At 37.4% G+C, this 20,398-nt stretch overlaps 2 long non-coding RNA genes across 2 annotated transcripts in view; one reads left to right on the plus strand and one right to left on the minus strand.

Annotated features, from left to right (window-relative positions):
* The window catches only part of LOC140610072 (uncharacterized), a 133,782-nt gene that overhangs the window by 64,692 nt on the left and 48,692 nt on the right, over positions 1-20,398 (plus strand). The gene's annotated exons all lie outside the window — the stretch shown is intronic.
* Positions 1-20,398, minus strand: part of LOC140610081 (uncharacterized) — a 77,466-nt gene that overhangs the window by 24,776 nt on the left and 32,292 nt on the right. Inside the window, exon 2 of the long non-coding RNA XR_012011868.1 lies at positions 3,323-3,482. This is a non-coding gene — a long non-coding RNA (uncharacterized lncRNA). The remainder of the gene's footprint in view (positions 1-3,322; positions 3,483-20,398) is intronic.

The raw sequence follows: 20,398 nt of genomic DNA on the forward strand, positions 1-20,398 counted from the left end.
AAACCACAATGAGATACCAGTGAGAATGTGGAAAATTCACAAGATAGGAAACAACAAGTGTTGGAGAGGATGTGGAGAAAGGGGAACACTCTTACACTGTTTGTGGGAATGTGAACTGGTGCAGCCACTCTGGAAAACTGTGTGGAGGTTCCTCAAAGTGTTAAAAATAGATCTGCCCTCGGACCCAGTGATTGCACTGCTGGGGATTTACCGTAAAGATACAGATGCAGTTAATGGCAGGACACCTGCACCCCAATTTCCACAATTGCCAAACTGTGGAAGATCTGGAGAGTATTATGCTGAGTGAAGTAAGTGAATCAGAGAAGGACAAACATTATATGGTCTCCTTCATTTGGGGAATATAAAAAATTGTGAAATGGAGTAAAGTGGAAAGGAGAGAAAATGAGTGTGAAATATCAATGAGGGTGACAGCAGATGAGAGACTCCTAACTCTGGGAAACGACCAAGATGTAGTGGAAAGGGAGGTGGGCAGGGGATTAGGTTACTGCGTGATGAGCACTGAGGGGAGCACTTGATGGAATGAGCACTGGGTGTTATGCTATATGTGGCAAATCGAACTCCAATAAAAACATATATAAAAATAAGTAAATTTTAAGAGTGTAAAAATACATAGATACATACATACATACATACATACAATTTAAATAAAATAAACAGGGCTTTTATTTCATTCACACCATTCCCAGTCAGTTGCCTCCAAAGGTTGTAGATGGAGTTTATATCTTTCATGTGAAAGAAACTTGGATTCAGTCAGAGACCCATCATCAACTCTTTCCCCTGCTAGCTGGATAATCTTGCACAAACCACAAGAATTTCAAAAAGCTCCAACTTGCCGTTTTGTAGGAAGAGATCACTAATAAATATCCTAGTTATTGAATGAGGGTGAGTCCTCCTGCTGTAAGGTTGTCTGTGATAGATGTCACTTCCCAGGTAAAGAGTAGAAGGGTGGCTGTGAGCTTTCCATGTGCTGTCCTTCCCTTTTGGTATAGAGCATGGAAGCCATATGACTACATTGGCAGGAGCCACCAGGATTGCTGAGGCACAGCATGGAGAGGGGCTGTGTTAGGGGAACTGTCCAACATGCTTCAGGATTTGTGTGGTGAAGAACTAAATCACTATAGAAGGTCATTGAGATTTTGGATGTATAGGTCACCATAGCTAAACTTTGCCTAGCCTCTCCAATATACTATTCCATTTTTATTGCATGAGAAGCTATCCTTGAAAGTGAAACATGCACAGTTGATTTAACAAAGTCCAAAGACAATCATTATCTCTACCATCCTCCCAAACAATAAAAGTACCTCTGAATTCTTAATTACATTAGCTACTTTCCCTTGCAATCTTACATGTGATTGTCATCCGTTTTAGTTCCATCTTCACTTAAAACCTCAATATTGACCATTTTATTATGATTTTTTATTCTTTATACAAATATTTTTTCTTTAGATCTACCTACAGAGTTAGTAATTTTTGCTCACCCTTCCTTGCTGCATGACACTATTCAGTTCAGGTTTCATGTCTTGTACTAAAGTAAATCCTTCAACAGCCATTGCTACACTAGACAGGAAGATAAATTTTCTAAATTTTTCCTTTTTTCTGAAACGTTTTTATTTTACCTTCCCTTTGGGAAAAAATAGTTAAATGGGTATAGAATTTTAGTTGTCAACAGTTTTGTCTCAGAATTTTAAATATAGATCACTGTCTCTTGTCCTCCATAGCAGGGGTCAGAAAACTTTTTCTGATAGACCATATGATTCCCATCAGAGCCACTCAACTGTATTGGTTGCATGAAAGCAGCCATAAAAATATGTAAATGAATGGGCATAACTGTGTTTCAGTAAAACCGTATTTGCAAAAACAAGTCTCTGAACCATTGATTGTTGTTTGCTGATCTCTGCTTTATAGTAAAATTGAGAAATCTGCTCTGAGTCTGATTGCTTTCTTTCTTTTAAAGTAATCTGCCTTAGGCTCTCTTCTTTGTCTTTGGTGATCAGTATCGTGGTGTAATTTATTTCATAAATGAGACTTCCTCTGAATTAATGCCTCCTGAATCTGAGGAGCAATATCTTCAATGATTTCTAAGAGAATTACAACTACTACCTCCTCAAACACCATCCCCCTCCCCTCCCCCCCACCCCAGCCATTCTTTCAGCTTTTGCTTTCTGGAAGTTATAGTAAATATAAATAAAAATGGACTCCTGGGGCATCTGGGTGGCTCAGTCAGTTAAGCATCCAACTCTTGATCTCAACTCAGGCCTTGATCTCAGGGCCATGAGTTCAAGCCTTGCATTGGGTTCCACACGGGGCATGGAGTCTACTTAAAAAAAAATAAAAAATGAACTCCTAACCAATGTATCATTCATATTCTGGTTCATATTTTTTATCTTGTTTTTCTCTGTGCTGTATACTCCTTAGATGTTTAATTCATTCAGCAAGTCTCTCTTAACCTATGTCTAACATGCTGTTTCACACACTGAAGTTCTCTTACTTCCTTTAAAAATATCTCTCTTTTTAGAGGTGCCTGGGTGGCTCAGTTGATTAAGAGTCTGACTCTTGGCTTCAGCTCAGATTGTGATCTCATGGGTCAATAGACTGAACTCCAGGTCAGGCTCCACACTCATCCAGGAATCTGCTTGAGGAATGTCTCCCTCTGTCCCTACCCCTTCTTGTTCATGCACACACATGCTATCTCTCTCTCTCTCTCTCTCAAATAAAATAAATAAGTCTTTTAAAAAAACTTTCTTTTTTAAAGTATCTTGTTATTTGTCATGGCTTTTCAATTCTATCTTACATACTTTTAACCATTTAAAAAATATTTTTATGGTGTTTATTTGATAGTTTTATCACCTGACATTTTTTTCAGGGTTTAATCTTATAGTTTCTTGCTTCTATTGACTTTCATTCATGGCAAATTATTTCCTCCTGTCCTTTATGATTGTAGATTATGAGTTCATCATCATCAGGGCTTTATCTATGGGAATCATGTGAGAATTATCCCCACAAATAAGGCTTGCACTTTCTTTTGCCAGAAATCCCATGAAAATGTGCCTTCAACCATTTCATATATTAATTCCATGGCTGGGGAATTATTGTACTACTCTAGCAATATAAATATGAACTTCAAATTCATGTAAGTTGCAGGCAGAATATTGTAAATTCTAAGATTGGCATTTTCTCCATTCAGAGCTTAGACTAAGACTGGGTTTCACTGAGAGTGTAGGTCTTTATGTTTCTGTCTTGGTGTGTGAATCTCAGTTTCTAATATACACCTGGGGCTCAGAGGCATACCTTATCTCCTTACCTGGTATCAACATTAAAGTTCAAGCTCTTCAATTACAAACAGCAGGAGTAAGTTTCCTCAAAGCCAAGCAGCTGTAATCATAGCTTACACTTCTTGTTATTTCTTTCTTCTTTGTAGTCTCCTATAAAATTATCTCACACTTTTCCTTTGTTTTTGTTTCCTGAAAGAAAAACACACACACTTAAAGGATATTTGCCGGGCTTTATCCAACACCCTATGTGATGGGGAAAGAGAGGATTTTCACGTTGTGCTTCTCAAATATTTATTAGGTCACACTTATTTTGAAAGGATAGTGTAATGTGTTATCTATAGATATGACAGGCCTGGATTTAAATCCAATAAGTCAAAATAATAAATCTCATCCTTATCGGTCAGATCAGTTTCAGGAAAAAAAAATACTTTAACCAATTAATGAAGCAAGGGATTCCATACTGAGAATTAGATGCTTAAACCTGTTCACAGAGCCAGAGTGGTTGGCTCTAGACTTCCTGATAGAATTGATGCCCAGAACTAGGGAACTGGGCTCTCAAAAGAGCTATTGCCTTTTGGAAGCACAGTGTTCACTGTGATGCAGAAATGGGAAACTACTGTACTGTGACACAGCCATGCTGCACCTGCTAACCCACAAAAGCAAAACACAATGCAGATGGACATTCTCAACCCTGTCTCTTGATAACCCACTAATGACCAAAGCCAGCAAGTCAGCCAGAAGTGTACCGCCCACACCATCTCTGGCTTCCTAATCTAAGACTTTCTATTTGAAACAACAAATCAGTCAGAACTCACATCTGCAGTATGATGTGGCAAAGGTAAGATCTAGCTTTCCATCTTCTGTAGGATAGATGCTAAAAGAGCCAGTTCATGGTATCAACAAGGAGGCTGAGCAAGGAATAAATGAAGCCATGTATATTAAGTGTTTGGCACTGAGCCTGGCATATAGCAAATGCCCTTTCAGTTCCCAGTGCCCTGAGTAATTTAAAACCATTCCTAGTGAGGCAGAACTTGTGCCATCTCAGAGGTCCCTTAGACATGAACACATGGGGCTTGCTCACTCATGAAGGCATTAATTTCACTAAAACTTGATTTCTTTTATGAAAAGAGAACAATAGTGGTGATTTAGAAATTAAATCCATGGTTATCCTCCATGGGGTTTCATTACTTGGCCAGTCAGACAGGGATTAATGCACCAACTATAGCAGTCACAACATCAACTCTGAGGGCTAGCACTGTGTCCAAAATATGGAAAGCATTCCTGTTCCAGATGGTAGCCCATACACAGCAGTGCAGAGAGTGGCAGTGTGGTGACTCCATTACTGAAGACAAACCCCAACAACTCCTATGGCCATTCACATACAGGGCCAGCAAGGACAAGTTCAGACCCCGCAGCTGAAAGCATCTCTCCTCCTGATGGTATGAAATGCTGCCCCAAATACCTCATCCTGCCCATGAGGTATTCTTCATTGTATGTAATGTGGAATTCTGCACAAAGAGGGAAAAGGGCATAAATACTGTAGCTGAAGGTATTTGACACAAAAGAAATAAACTAAAATAATATAAAATTCAAAAAATAGTAAAATAAAACTTCCACAAATACCTTTCTCCTGACACTGTGAAGTATATATTAGCAAATTACTACTAAGTAGGCCAGTCAATTATGCATATGCATAAATATGAAATTATACTGTGAAGTGTTTCAATATAGGAGTTTTTTAAGTGGACATAAAGGAAAAAAGCAGAATCGACTTTTATACTGCGTGACTCAGCATGGTATTTGCCATCACATCTGACCCACAGCAAGGCTGTCCAAATCAGAGTTGTCACAGTGAGTTCTCTGGTTCAACATTTCTACATTCATCTCATTTAATTCTCATAGTGACTCCTGAGGCAGACACAGGCTACTCACCACACAATTCAATTTGTTCCTGGAGAGAGCTGCAAGTCTGGACATTTTAAGGTAGATCTTATCTTATATGGGTAAAATTGTATACATTAGAGGTCTTGTGCCAGAAATCAATTTCGTCCTCACAAAAATATCAGAATTGATTACCAAAAATGAATGAAAAACAAATAAGGCAAAAACTTATGTTTTGCAAAGACATGTAAAGACTTTATGGCCAAATAGTCCATGTATATAACATGACCATTTGGAGGAAGGACAGGGGTTCCATCTGCACTACACTGGCTGGCACTTATAACCTTGTGAAACTGGACTCCAAATAATGTCTCCTTTTTCTGATAAATCTCCTGTATTAAACATCTATTCAAAATCAGGGTCATTGTCGCAAATCTTCTCTTTGCCAGTTGGATACTCTCCCATGCCTCTAAAATCAGGAAACACATGGCAAATGCTAGGCCAGAGATATTTTCATTCAGTTCCTTTTAAAATATTTGACTCTGAACACATTCACATCTTTGCTGGGAATCTTTTTTGTTTCTTCACTTCCTTTTATATGTTGTTTTTCTGATTATTGAATTATAGAAATTTTTTATATACTTTGGATACAAGGATATAAGTTCTTTATCAGATATATGTATTACAAATATTTATTTTATTTTATTTTATTTATTTTATTTTATCTTATTTTCATCATGATAAGTGTACTTTTTAATCCCCACCCCCTATTTCACCAATCCCATCACCTACCACTCCTCTGGTAACCATCAATTTGTTCCCTGGCTAACAATCTGTTTCCTGGTTTTTCTCTCTCTCTCTCCCTCTTTTTTTCCTTTGCCTGTTTATTTTGCTTCCTAAATTTACTGGGTATCCATTTAGTATGTACACTGGCATTAATCCTGAAGACCATACTTATTAGCATTACAAAGCTTCTAATAGTGGCCAGAGCATGTAAAACCCTTCCAAATCAAGGACCACCTGCTTCAGAATCCCCATTGAACAGGTGATGTGCCAAGAGGAATTTTTTAACTTGCCTGAAGTCCTGAGCATAAGTGTCACTCTGTACTTGATTTCAATTCTAACTAAAACTTCAAGTTGTTTTTTCCTCAGTGGAGGACCTTTCTAATGACAATATATATTTGTTCAACATAAGAAGTACCAGGCGTGAATAGACATTTCTCTACAGAAGATATACAAGTGGCCAAATAACAATGAAAAAATATTCAACATTATTAACATTTTTTCATCGTTTTTTGGCCACTTGTATATGAGATAATACCACACATCCATTAGGATGACTATAATAAAACATCAGAAAATTACTGTTGTGAGTGGGCAAAAATTGAAATCCTCATGCTCTGTTGATGGAAATGTAAAATGGTGTAGCCACTACGGAAAACTGTACAGTTGTTCCTCAAAAAATTAAACATAGCATTTCTATATGATCTGGTAATTCCAAAAGAAGTGAAAGTAGGAACTTGGACAACTATCTGTATATTTATTTCAATGCATTATTATTCACAATAGCCAAAAGGTGGAAACAACATGTCCATCAATGGATGAATAGATTTTAAAAATGTGATATACCCATACAATGGAATATAATCCAGTCTTTTTAAAATGAGGCAATTTTGACACATGGTATAACATGGATGAACCTTGAATACATTATTCTAAGTAAAACAAAAAGACAAATATTGTATGATTTCACTTATATGAGGCACCTAGAGTCACCAAATTGATAGAGATAGAAAGTAGAATGGTAGTTGCCAGGGGTTGGGAGGGTGAGGGAACGGAGAGTTAATATTTAATGAGTGCAAAGTTTAGGAAGATGAAAAGTTCTGGAGATGGATGATGGTGATGGTTGCACCACAATGTGAATGTACCTGAGCCACTGAACTGTACACCCATAAATGATTAAGATAGTAATTTTATGTTATGTAAATTTTACCACAAGTTAAAAAAAAGTACCAGCCATTCGACTTAGTAATACCCATCACTTTTCTTGGAATTGTGCCACCAGACCCTCCTGACAGTTATCTTCAGCCTGATGTGGCAGATAAGGAGATGTGTCATGCAGACCAATAGTCTCAGCACCCACAGCAGGTAACCAGACTCCAGGACATCTGTTCATTCAATCACAAAGAAAAGCCAGCCAGCAGCAGTGCTGCAACACCACTGCAGAGTCCACAGAGCAATGCAAGCTCTTAGCTGGTGGCAGCTACATGCTCCTTGAGAAATAGGCCCCAAGCACCTGTGTCTCCAGCCCAGTGACCTGAACAGCTCTCTAAACTGGGTCAGAAAGGGGAACAAGGAATCCATTCATCATTTAGAAACTGCACATTGAAGTTACTGAAGTTTTACAGCATTTCAGTTCTGCCAATATAAATGGAAGAAGTGGGTGGATGAGCCTTCAGGGTAAATGCTTGCCGAAGAAACCTAGCTTTTAGGTATATAGCTTTTACTCAATTAAAATGATATCCAGTTGATATCTTTGACATTTTCCCTCTTGAATATTTTCCTTTAAAGTCCTAACACACTAATCAAGTGATATGGTTTTATTCACTCAAGAGAAACTATTAACAAAACAAAGCAAAAAAAGAAAAGAAAAACAAAAGCCCCAAATGGAGTCATTTGCCCTCCATGACAGAAAACCAAGACCTAATTACAAGTTTCAACCTATCCTAGGAATGTGATCTTCTAAGCATTAATCTGAAATTTCCTGATCACCACTAGTGAGGTCACCTGTGAGATAAAAATCCTGCTGTTCTCTTCCTCCTCCAAAAGAAGGTGACTAGGCCTGAAACTGTCCTTTCCTTTCTTTTCCTAACAATGTTTTGCCTCCCCTCTCTTTCCTATAAAAGCCTCCCACTTTATACGACTCCTAGAAGCATCTCTCTACTTGCTAGAGGAGATACTGTCCAATTCATGAATCCATTGGTAAAGCCATTTAGATCTTCAAGTTTACGCAGTTGAACTTTGTTTTTTAACATAACTGATTAACTACTGTGTGCAAGAGAACCTTAAAAGGCAAACTTTTATGTCTTATTCTCAAGGAATCTACATCCCCTTAGAATTGAATTCTCATCTTTTCTCCTGAATCTCCTAAATGGGTCCGAGGAAATAGATATACACAAAGGTGGTCTCTAAAAGCCAAACCAGAAAACCAGGTTATGCAGAGTCAACAATCCACTGCCTGATACTTAGAATTTAAAATCTGAAATTTTATTTTCGGTTTGAAATTATTTCCAGCCATTATAAAGATTGTTAATGAAATGTGTTTCTCTTCTAAATTCAATAAAAACAGTGGTAATCTACCTGACAATTCTCAGCCATGGAGGAGTAGTTCATGTCAACACATTCAAACAATTTCCCAGTGGTCCTGTCAAAACTAATGAATTTAGACCCGGTAAGAACCCAGAATGTTGAAAGGATTAGAGCAAGTGCCACACTCACAATGCAGGGATCTCAATGCTGTGAGGAAGCTTCTCTAGAAAGTTTTTGCCTTCTGCAGGTAGAATTAGTGGGAGTACAATGTGAAATTGGTGAAGTAGGAAATTTGAAACCTTTTGGGAGTTTTTAATTACAGGCCAGATTCTGAGTAATGATAGCCTGTTGCCCTACCATTCCTTGGATATTTTTAATCATGAATTTATTTCTACCACTTTTGTTTTAGCCATTTCAATGGGAGCAAGTCATCTTTTGCATCCTCTTGTGATTTTCCGTGATATGTTTTGAAGAAAATAGCTTAAATATATTTCACACCTATAATTTTGTTGCTTGGAAAGGACTCCAGGCCCTGGCAGGCATGGTGATGAAATCCTTTAGTGATGAGCCTGTGGTCTCCAGGGAGCCTAACTCAGCAGCCCTGATGAGGTGGAAACCTCACTGCATACACATTTCTTCTCCCCCATACAGATACCTGAATTTTTACCTATTGCAGATTCATGGAAACTTCTCAGGGGGTTGACATTACAGAGAATCCACCTGCAGATCTGGAGACCCTCACCCACTTTCTTCCTGCTATATCATACTCTCCATTCTTATGCCCATTCCATGACCTGCTCCTTTTATCAAAAATGCATTAGACTCCTCTTTTCTAAAATGCTATTACTTTCAACTCAAGTTACTATTTCCACTACCTCTATCATGATTGTAGATTGATTCATGATGTCAATCTTAAAAATAAAACAGCCAGTTCTTTTACTTGCAGAATGAGTTTATTAGGGAATAGCAGAAAATTGCAATTCAAGACAAACAAACTATGATGAACCATCGGCAAGTCCAAGCAGACAAAGGGAAGGTCAGCTTTTACTAGGTTCTAGGAGGAAATTGACGAGGGTTGTTTTAAATAAAAATTAAGTGGAGAAGAATATGAGTTTGAGGTGTAGTAGTTTCCCATTGGCTATTAGCTGTGGTTAGTGCATTGTTGCTGAGGCAGAGACATCTTCCTTCTTTTTCTTAAAGGCAGGAGATAAAATTCTTCTGTGAAAAATGCCCTCCTTTGTCAAGATAATTCTAATCTTCTTTCTTTCTGTTGGTTTTACAGGCTGTAAGGAATGATACATGAAAGCTCCCTTTTCAGGGCTTCCTGACTCCATTTAATATGAGGTTTCCTTTTCTTTCACGGTGTATTTCCAGTTTCACTAATATGCCTGTAGTACAGTTGGAAGTGTTTGGTCTTTGTCACTAGGGCTAGGCACAGAGTCCTAAATCCTTGGAATTTCCTAAGTGACAAGAATATCTTGTCATTCATGAGAAGCTTTTTGAGCCCACCTGAGATTATGCTAATGAAGTGACCTAGGGTAGTGGAGACCCTACATCGCCTCAGAATGGGGCTTGTCACTAGAAAGACCAAATAATAAGAAGATTGGAACTTTCACCACCACTACCACCTCCCTACCCCCACTGACCTCTGGAAAGAAAAGCAGAGGTTTTACAGATTAAGGTCCATAAAAACTCCTGAAAGGTGAAGGCTTATGAGTTTCCACATGCTGGGAGGGTGGTAAACCCCAGTTCCATAGGAACAGAAATGCCTTTGCTCAGACCCTGACCTCATCCTCTGTACCTCCTCATCAGGCTGTTCATCTGTATCCTTTATAATACCCTTTATAATAAACTGGTATGGGTAAGTAAATGCTTCCCTGAGTTTGGGCACCACTCTAGCAAATTAGTCAAACCTGAGGAGAGGCAAGGACCTCCTATTTGTGTAGCTAGTGTGTGAGAAGTCCAGATGACAGCCTGGATTTGTAATTAGTGTCTGAAGTGGGGGAAGTCATGTGGAACTGAACCCCTAACCTGTGAAATCTGATGCCATGTCCAAGGAGGCTGTGTCAGGATTGAGTTAAATCTGTGGGACACGTGGGCAGTGTTTGCTAAGAACTGGATAGTGACTTGGTGATGTTGGAAAAGATAAACATTGGAATAGCATTATCTCATTGGGCCCTAGATGGCATCAACTGTCTCTTTTTTATTAATAAGGATGCATTTATGAATACTTCTGTCCTTTATTTGATTTATAATTTCAAACTAGTAATAATTATTGAGTACCTATCAGCTTCTATCATTATAAAGAGCACTGAGATTTAAAAATGGAAAATAATCCTGAGCATCTGACTTCAAGGAACTCAGATTCTACCATTTCACTCAGTTCCATTTCATCCAGTGAAAAAAAAAGGCAACTCTGCAAGTAAAGGATGTGCAGGATCTCCCTGCTCCCATACAGGATGGCATTGCAAATAATTATCGCTGAGATGGGCAACTGCTTAAGTGGAAGGGATGTGAAGGTGGCATAGCCTTCTGAGATCATTGCAAACTTCATTTCCCATGGCCATCATCTGTACCACATCCAGGAACCACTTCACTTCACAGGCACCCTGAACATTATCAAGACCTGAACTATCCTACCTTTAATAGTCATTACCATCTCAAATGACTGCAGCCTTCCATTTCAACAACAGGGTTGCTATAACCCTCAATTCTCTAGCTTTTGGTCTTCCTGTCTTACCAGCAGACAAACCCCTACCCTGAGAAGACTATGTATCTCTTTTCTCGGAACTCACATGACCTAGCAGTTCTGAAGAAAACCACATAATAGAACCGGTTGTTTTCACATAAACTCAGAATGACTAACAAGACTTCACCACAGCTCACAAACCCTATTCATTTTCTGTAAATGCTACTCAAAGCAATGGCGTTTCAAATCTCCTGCCTCTCCTCATACCCCCACCCACCTGACTTCTTCTTGCTGCTATCACATCTCCTACTTGGTATAGAAAATAAAAACTACTAGAAGTGAAATTCTTCCATTTTCTCTCACCAAACTGTCAGACCTGCCTGTCTACATTGTTTTCCAGCTTCCTATCATGGTAAGAGAGGCTCTCTTTCTCTTGGACAAACGCTAATCCTTCACTAGGGGTAGGTTTGATCTCTTTCCACAGCATAACTTATCTTTTCTCTTTGGGATAATCTACTTTTCATTCTAAATAGCTTTACCCCATCTGCAAGCATGCTTGAGCTCATGTACCCCACACCTCTATCACCTGGCTGCAATGACTCCTCCACACATGGTCAGGCTCAAGTATTTAAAGCCAATCCCAAATCAAGTCAGTGCATCCATAAGGCTTCAGTACATATCCCTTAAAGAAAGGATTTCTAAAAAACATAACTAAAATACCTTATCTCACCTAAAGGACTTAACAAAAATTTACTAGTGTCAAATTTCTAGTCAGTGTTCAGATTTCCCAATTGTCTCATAATTCTCCTCCCATAGTTGGTTTGTCTGAACCAGATTCAATATTTGACTAACATGCCTGTGGTAGGCTGAGTAACAGCAACTAAGGTGTCTACATCCTAACCCCTTGTGAACTTGTGAATGTTAGTTTATGTGGCAAAAAGGGCTTTGCAGATATAAATAAATTAAGGCTTTTGGGATGGAGAATATTATTCTGGATTATCCAGGTATACCTAAAATAAACATAAGGGTCCTTAAAAGAGAAAAGCAAGAGTTTCAGTCAGAGGAGATATGACAGCAGAAACAGAGGCTGGAGTAATATGGGACCAAGAGATAAGGAATGCTGGCAGCCTCTGGAAGCTGGAAAGACAAGGAAACAGACTCTCCTGGAAACTCCAAAAGGAAGAAGGTCTGCTTGTTCTTATAATACTGTGTACCTCCAGAACTATGTAAGAGGATAAATTTGTGTTACTTTAAGCCAATAAATTTGTGGTGGTTTGTTACAGCAGAAAAAAGAAATTAATGCAATACCTCTTCAGTTAAAAGTTAATCTATGGCATTGTCCTGTTTCTTTTGTTTCCTTTTTGTATTTTATTTGTTGAAGAATAGTGTTACTGTCCTGTAAAGTTTCCCATATTTTGGATTTGGCTGACCACATCCCTGCAGTTGTATTTAACTTGTTCTAATATTTTTTTTTTAATTTCTTGTAAACTATTAGTTTGACCTTGAGGCCTGGTCAGTTACAAGCTTAAGTTTCTGGAAAGGAGACTTCATAGATGGGGCAGTAATTCCTTATTGCATAATCTCAGGAGGCACATCATGTCTGATTCTCTCTTTGCGAGTAAGATTAATCACTTGATTCAGGTTTGATCATTCTTTTATGATGTTTTCATCAGCCTTTCAAATAATGGTTTTAGTGACATTGTCATTAAGGAAGGCAAATGGTCATATCCTCACATCATTTCTTCTGCAGTTATGGGTTTGATTTATTTCATTCAAAAAACCTTTCCTAATCAAATATTCATATATCTTGAGCTACAGTTTGAAAAGGAAAAGTAAAGTGTTTTTCTTTATCAATTTTCAGAAAAAAGATTATATTTTGTATCCACCAAAGGTGATCAATGAGTTGGGTTCTTTTTTCTTTTTTATGATAATCACACAGACTCTAACATATTTTATTTATTTCTATCCATTGCAATTATTCTTTTTGCTCTTAAGTACATCCTCTGGCCAGTGAATGGCCCTGTGTGTGGATGTTGACAAGTGCAGTTCATTCTTTCAAATACCCTCTCACAACCCAGCACTTGTCTGGATTCCAGGGCACTAGCCCAGTTGGTGGTTCTCTTTTCCACTAAAAATTAATTTTTTAAATAAATTATTGAAGTATAGTTGGCATACAATGTTATATTATTACTTTCAAATATACAACATATTAATGCAACAATTCTATGTATTAATGCTCACCACAATAAGTGTACTCACCATGCAATGTTATTACAAAATTATTGATTATTTCTATTGACTATTGACTATACTCCCTATGCTGTACTTTTCATCTCTAAGACTTATTTATTTTATAACTGGAATTTATATTTCCTAATCCTCTTTATCTATTTTGCCCTCCTTCCCACCCTCCACTCTGGCAACCACCAGTTTGTTTATTCTCTGTATTTATGAGTCTGTTTCTATTTGTTTATTTGTTTGCTCATTTACTTTGTTTTTTAGATTCCACATATAAGTGAAATCATATGCATTTGTCTTTCTCTGTCTGACTTTATTTCACTTAACGCAATGCCCTCTAGATCTGTCCATGAGATTGTCATTTTTATATTGAGGTTTATGTTAAAATCCCACTCTCTGGGTGGGTCAAAGTCACAGGCAGTGTTGGCATATATGTGTGAGGAGCCTGGGTTCAAGTCCTTGGGGTGAGTCATTATCCAGTTTGCACAGACTCACAGGAAGTGATTATGCTCTTCCAAACTCTGTGTTCAGTGATGTTACATTGGTAGTTTGAAATTAGCCTTGGTAGAAGTAATTACCTCATGGAAATTGGTAAACATAACCAATTAAAGCTTTTATCTCCTGGAGATCAGATATTAAACATTTATCCACACTGCTGTAAATCCCCAGAAGCCACCCAGCATTAGTCTCAGTTCTTCATCTGGCTGATTTTTATTTCTATTTTTGGTTACTGGGAATTTCATTTAGTTTACTTACATTAAGTGCTGTATCTGATTCAAAATGCATTTGTGTTTCTGGCAGGAAAGAAGGCCTTTCCAGGGTACCATGTTGTTAGAAACATATATAAGTAACTATGATACAATTTGAGGATTCATTGAATATGGGATAGAGAGGGGGTAACACAGGGGATAGAGAATGCCAAAGAACCAGAACCTGTCCACCATCCCTTACCACCCAGGTCCCATGATGCGTAAGCTCCAGAACCGTTAGCCCACATTCAAATATTTTTAGAGCTTTATAAGGTGATAGCAACTCAGAACAGCAAAAGGGAAATATGCTAAGACCAGGGAATGCAGATTCAAACTCAGGATACAGAAGAAACTCTCACAAGGTAAAGGTAACCTTTCAAATCAGTGAGGAAAACATAGGCTAGGACTCAAAATCTTTTTTTTTTTTTTTTTTTTTTTTTTATGATAGTCACAGAGAGAGAGAGAGAGGCAGAGACACAGGCAGAGGGAGAAGCAGGCTCCATGCACCGGGAGCCTGACATGGGATTTGATCCTGGGTCTCCAGGATCACGCCCTGGGCCAAAGGCAGGCGCCAAACCGCTGCGCCACCCAGGGATCCCTAGGACTCAAATTCTAATTAAGTATGTTAGGATGTGGGACACCTGGGTGGCTCAGTGATTGAGCATCTGCCTCTGGCTCAGGGCATGATCGGGGATTGAGTCCCACATCAGGCTCCTTGCATGGAGCCTGCTTCTCCCTCTGCCCAGGTCTCTGCCTCTCTCTCTCTCTCTCTTTCTCTTTCTCTCTCTCTCTTTCTGTGTCTCTCATGAATAAATAAATAAATAAAATCTTGTTTAAAAAGTATGTTAAAATAATTATAAAAACAGAATCCTTAACTCACCCCTTGTAGCAAATAAGCTTCAGATAAAAAACATTTCAATTTTTCAAAGGAAATTATAAAAATAAATTAATACAAGAAGATTCAGGTGAATATTTTTAAAATATTGTTTTTGTGACCAAGGATTCAAAATTAATGTTATCAAAGCTAGAAACTAGTAAGAAAAATATTGATAATGTTTATCCATATAGTATAAAATGTCTTTTTTTCATGAACAAATAAGACAATAACTGATCTTAAAGTATCTGCAATATTTATGGATTTTTTGAGCTTGACAAAATTATTCTAAAGTTCACTAGACAATAATTAGAAAAAAAATTTGAAAGAGAAAAATGATGCAGAACATTAAACTTTATTATAAAGCTACAACTATAAGAATATCATCCCAGCACAGAAATAGGCTTGTGTATGTTAACCAATTCTATTTTATATAAGAATTTATAAGTAATCATTTTAATTAGTGGAGAAAGAAAGGTTGTTCAATAGATAATACTAAACCATTTGCTTTATTATAAGGAGAAAAAAATAAGCCAGATTTCACCATTACAGGACACATGAATATATATATGAATATATTCTATATATATATATTCTATATATGAATATATATATTCTATATATATCTATATATATATTCTATATATTCTATATAGTTCTTAGAGGTAGTGCTTTGTCAACTATTTTTTAGTCAATTTAAAAGTATAATAAAAATCAGTTAAACAACTAAAATCAACATAGGATTTTTCTGGAAAATCTTTCCACTACAAATCTGATAACACGAGAGTTGGAAAAAACACTGAAATACTGGAATTTGCACATCTGACTGGTGGGAGTGTTCATCATCCTGGAGACTTCAGACTGTTCACACTCAGGTTGAAGACAGTAGCCATCTGTCTCATAGCTCCATTGCTAAGACATCTCTCCTTAGGAACAAGAGCATGTGTACAGCCCCCAAAATGTGCAAAGATGTTCATGGCATCGTTGTTTCAAATAACAAAAAATGGAACCAACCTAAACACGTTTCAACAAGAGAGCAGATAGTCTATACCTTGGTGTAAATGAATGCGTGAGATCTATATCTACTAACTGAGATATCCCCACAAATATTAAGTGAGCAAAATGAAATTAGGTAAGAATCATAATTCTTATTTTTCAGTATTATTGAAATATTGACATACAACACTGAAAAAGTTTAAAGTGTACATCATTATGACTTGAGTTACATATATTATGAAATGATTACTATAATAAGTTAACATCCATCATCTCATATAGATACAAAGAAAAAGGAAAAAAAATATTTTTCTTTGTAATGAGAACTCTTAAGATTTACTCTCTTAGCAACTTTCCTCTGTGTCTTAAGTGTTAACTATAGTCATCATGTTGTGCATTACATCCCCAGTACTTATTTATCTTATAACCAAAAGTTTGTATCTTTTGACCATCTTTTTCCAATCCCCACATGCCACCACAACCTCTGATAAGGTTTTTCTATGAGTTTTTTGGTCTGAGTTTTGGTTTAGATTCCACATATACGTGAGATCATACAATATTTGTCTTTTCTCTCTGTCTGCTCATCTCAGTTAACATAATGCTCTCAATATTCATCCATGTTGTCACAAATTTCTTCTTTTTTATGTTTGAATAATAAAGAATTGTAATTCTTATACAAATATCTCAACATATAAATGAACAGTATCTATATATTATGAACAAATACAAATTGAATGTTTTTGCTCTTTTGTACAAAGTACAAAATAAGGTGTGCATGCTAAAGAAGACTCACCAAATTTAATAGTAACTTCTGTGACCAAAGCCAGGGAGAGTGATGGGACTAAACTGTATTTGTAATGTTTCATTTAAAAAGATTAATATTCTAGAGCAAATGACATGAGTTATCTGTTGATGGCAATTGGCATGTACATAAATGCTTTACATTTTATCCCTCAACTTTTCTGAACTATTTTATAATTAAAAATTTAGAAATGATTAAAGAAAATATTGACTAATGTTTAGTCTCTCAGATGAGAAATACCTTTCTAGATCAAACAGGATAAAAAGAAACTAAAAGCTAGAATACCCCAGAAAAAGCCATCAGAAAAATTAAAAGGCAATTTAAAAGCTGGAGAAAAGTATTTACGAATCTACAAAGAGGCATAAAAAACAATTTTTAAAAAGGCAGGAAGGGGGGTGCCCAGGTGGATCAGTTGGTTAAACCTCCAACTTTTGGTTTTGGCTCAAGTCATGATCTCTGGGTCATAGGATCCAGCCCCGAGTTGGGCTCCACACTCAACATGGAGTCTGCTTTCTGCTTGTCTCTCTTCCCCTGTTCCTCTCCTTCTGTTCCTCCCCCTGCTTGTGCTCTCTCTCTTTCTCAAATAAATAAATAAATCTTTTAATTTTTTTTTAAAAGAAGAAATGTCACTTTAGGAAAATGGGCAAAGACAATAACCAAGAACAAACAAATATAGAAAAACAAAAGAAATTTAGACACTCATTGTCATCTTAGGAAAAGGATATGTTTTTGGAAAAGCAGAAACAACCTAAAAGGACACTGTTCAGAAGCAAATAACCACAAAGGAATATCAATAAAGCAGCGAGTTGGAGCATTTAGTTTCTTTTTTTTAAGATTTATTTATTTATTTATGATAGACATAGAGAGAGAGAGGCAGAGACACAGGAGGAGGGAGAAGCAAGCTCCATGCAGGAGCCTGAGGTGGGACTCGATCCCAGATCTCCAGGATCACACCCTGGGCTGCAGGTGGCACTAAGCCACTGCGCCACCAGGGCTGCCCAAGCATTTAACTTCAAGCAGAAGACTGTCTATACTAGGCTATTGCCTTATTTAGATGTGGAGTAGGAATGACAGATTTGGTGGATGAGGAGGGGTGCATGGGGTAGGAGGAAGAGCATCAGGGAGTGCAAAGGGTGATGAACTCTGCATTCTTTGCATATAATTGAAGTACCTAGGTTCTTAATTTTAAGAAATGGGGAAAAATCTGCTCTTCAGTGATGCCCTTTTCCATCAAGATAAGGCTTGTATAAAAGCAGCTAAATCACAACCAGGGCAATCCTCACAAGGCAAAACAGTCTAGATGCTGAAAATATAGCAGAGGACCAAATGAAGCAGGTCACTTTCCTTCCGTGGAAATAAATACAATCCCAGAGAGACAGTGGGAGGTCAGTTGGTGGTCCCAGCAGCAGGAGCAGAGGAGATGAAGATGTGTGGTGTGGATAGAGCAATGCCATTTTCTCCTGCCTGAGAAGGCCTTTCTAGGGAGGGTGCCCTTGGAGTACTGAGTCAGACAGGTGTCTGGGCCAAAGGGAGTCAGGGAGAGAGAAAGCAAGCATGAAAGCCTGAAGAAGGGTATGCCAGTGTATTCAGGAACTAGCAAAGAAGACAGTGCCATGGGGGCAATTATTTTACAACATGATATTAAGTAGTTAAGGAAATGGTCATAAGATATTATTGAGCATAAAAATAAGGCCAAAGCATAGGAAGATTATAGTTCTGAATTTTTTTGTTTAAAACTGTATACGAAAGGAAAAAAAGCATAGAAAGTCATATGACAAAAGTTTTAAGCACAAATTTTTGTTTAAGAACTTGTACATGTAGGGGTCGGGGGGAGCCTAGAAGAGTATACCATGATACCATGGATACCAGGATTCCTTTTTGGTGCTGGGTTAATTTTTATTTTAATTTCTTCTTTTTATTTCTCTGTTTTCTAAAATTTCTTGAATATATTTATTTAAGTTTTTAAAATTAAGCAAATATCAAGAATTGGTAACTTCCTTTTGTGATGGTATGGTGAATTTAACACCCTGAAAACTCCTCCTGCCAGTTAAAAATGGTGGAAAAGTTTTAAGATATTTTTGAAATGAGTGGGTAAGATAATAAGACTCAGAAGCCTGGAATGAAATGAAAGCAGAGACCAGGTTAACAGGGAGCTGGCTTTGTAGCCCACTTCCCTAAGGGGCACATATAGCATCTGTGGCTGATTTGGGGGTTGGAGATGGGGGTGGTGGGATCAGGACCAGAAGGACACAGAGACTCCAAGGGCCTGGAGATACTAGGGCCACAGAAGCTGAACAAGAAGGAGAGAGAGGAAATGTGGCTGCCTCTAATCTCAGTGAACACAATAACCGTAGACTGGTCCCACGTGGCTGGTACACCCAACTCATAATTGTCATTGACTCCTAATCCCTAATCTAAGATTGGGAATTTGTCCTAATGAGATCCCAGATTAATAGTGAATACTGGCCTGATCAATGTGACTTAATCTCAGAAATATAATGATGAAGAAAATAAGTAAATCACATAAGAGTAAGTATCAGATGAGGGTAGTCAAAGGTAAAAACTTTCCGTTACAAGGTGTGTAAGTACTGGGGATGTAACGTACAACATGATGACTATAGTTAACACTGCTGTGTGGTATATATGAAAATTCCCAAGAAAGTGGATCTTAAAAGTTGTTATCACAAAGTAAAACACGTGTGTGTGTGTGTGTGTGTGTGTGTGTCTATGAGATGATGGAAGTTAACTAAACTTACTGTGGTAATCATTTCAAGATATATGTAAGTGAGGTCATTATGCTGTACAACTTAAACTCACACAATGCTGTATGTCAATTATATTTCAATAAAACAGAAAGGAAAAATACATAAAATGTGCTTTCATTTCAATGCTTTCCAAAAATATAAAATGTTTAACCATCTATTGTTCAGGACTGTGTGTGATACAATTTTAAAGAAAAGTTCTATAGCTTCAAAATACACAACTCAATTTCTACATAGGGGTAGATGTATTCATCTCTTTCAGGAAGGGACAGGTCAAATTGATGAAATAACAAAGATAGGGAGACTCTGAATTTACAATTACCAAGGTTACATTCATTCATGAAAGAAAAGGCTCTTTTCAAACACATATATAATTTTCAAAGTAAATTAACCTGTTCTGAGAAATTTGCTATAAATTTTAAGAAACTGTATCATTCAGGGACACCTGGGTGGCTCAGCAGTTAACCGTCTGCCTTTGTCTCAGGGTGTGATCCCACAGTTCCGGGATCGAGCCCCACATCGGGCCCCCCTACATGGAGCCTGCTTCTCCCTCTGCCTATGTCTCTGCCTCTCTCTGTGTGTCTCTCATGAATAAATAAATAAAATATGTAACCAAAAAAAGATACTGTCTCTTCAAACCACATTTATTTTTATAAAATAAGAAAACAATTTTTTTAAGAGTCAAACATTTATATATCTTTAAATTAATAATCAAATAAAAGTAGAAACTGTAGGGGTGCCTGGGTGGCTCTGTCAGTTAAGTGTCTGTCTTTGGCTCAGGCCATGGTCCCAGAGTTTGGGCTCC

Source organism: Canis lupus, chromosome 2 (assembly GCF_048164855.1).
Source record: "Canis lupus baileyi chromosome 2, mCanLup2.hap1, whole genome shotgun sequence".
Taxonomy (NCBI): Eukaryota; Metazoa; Chordata; class Mammalia; order Carnivora; family Canidae; genus Canis; species Canis lupus.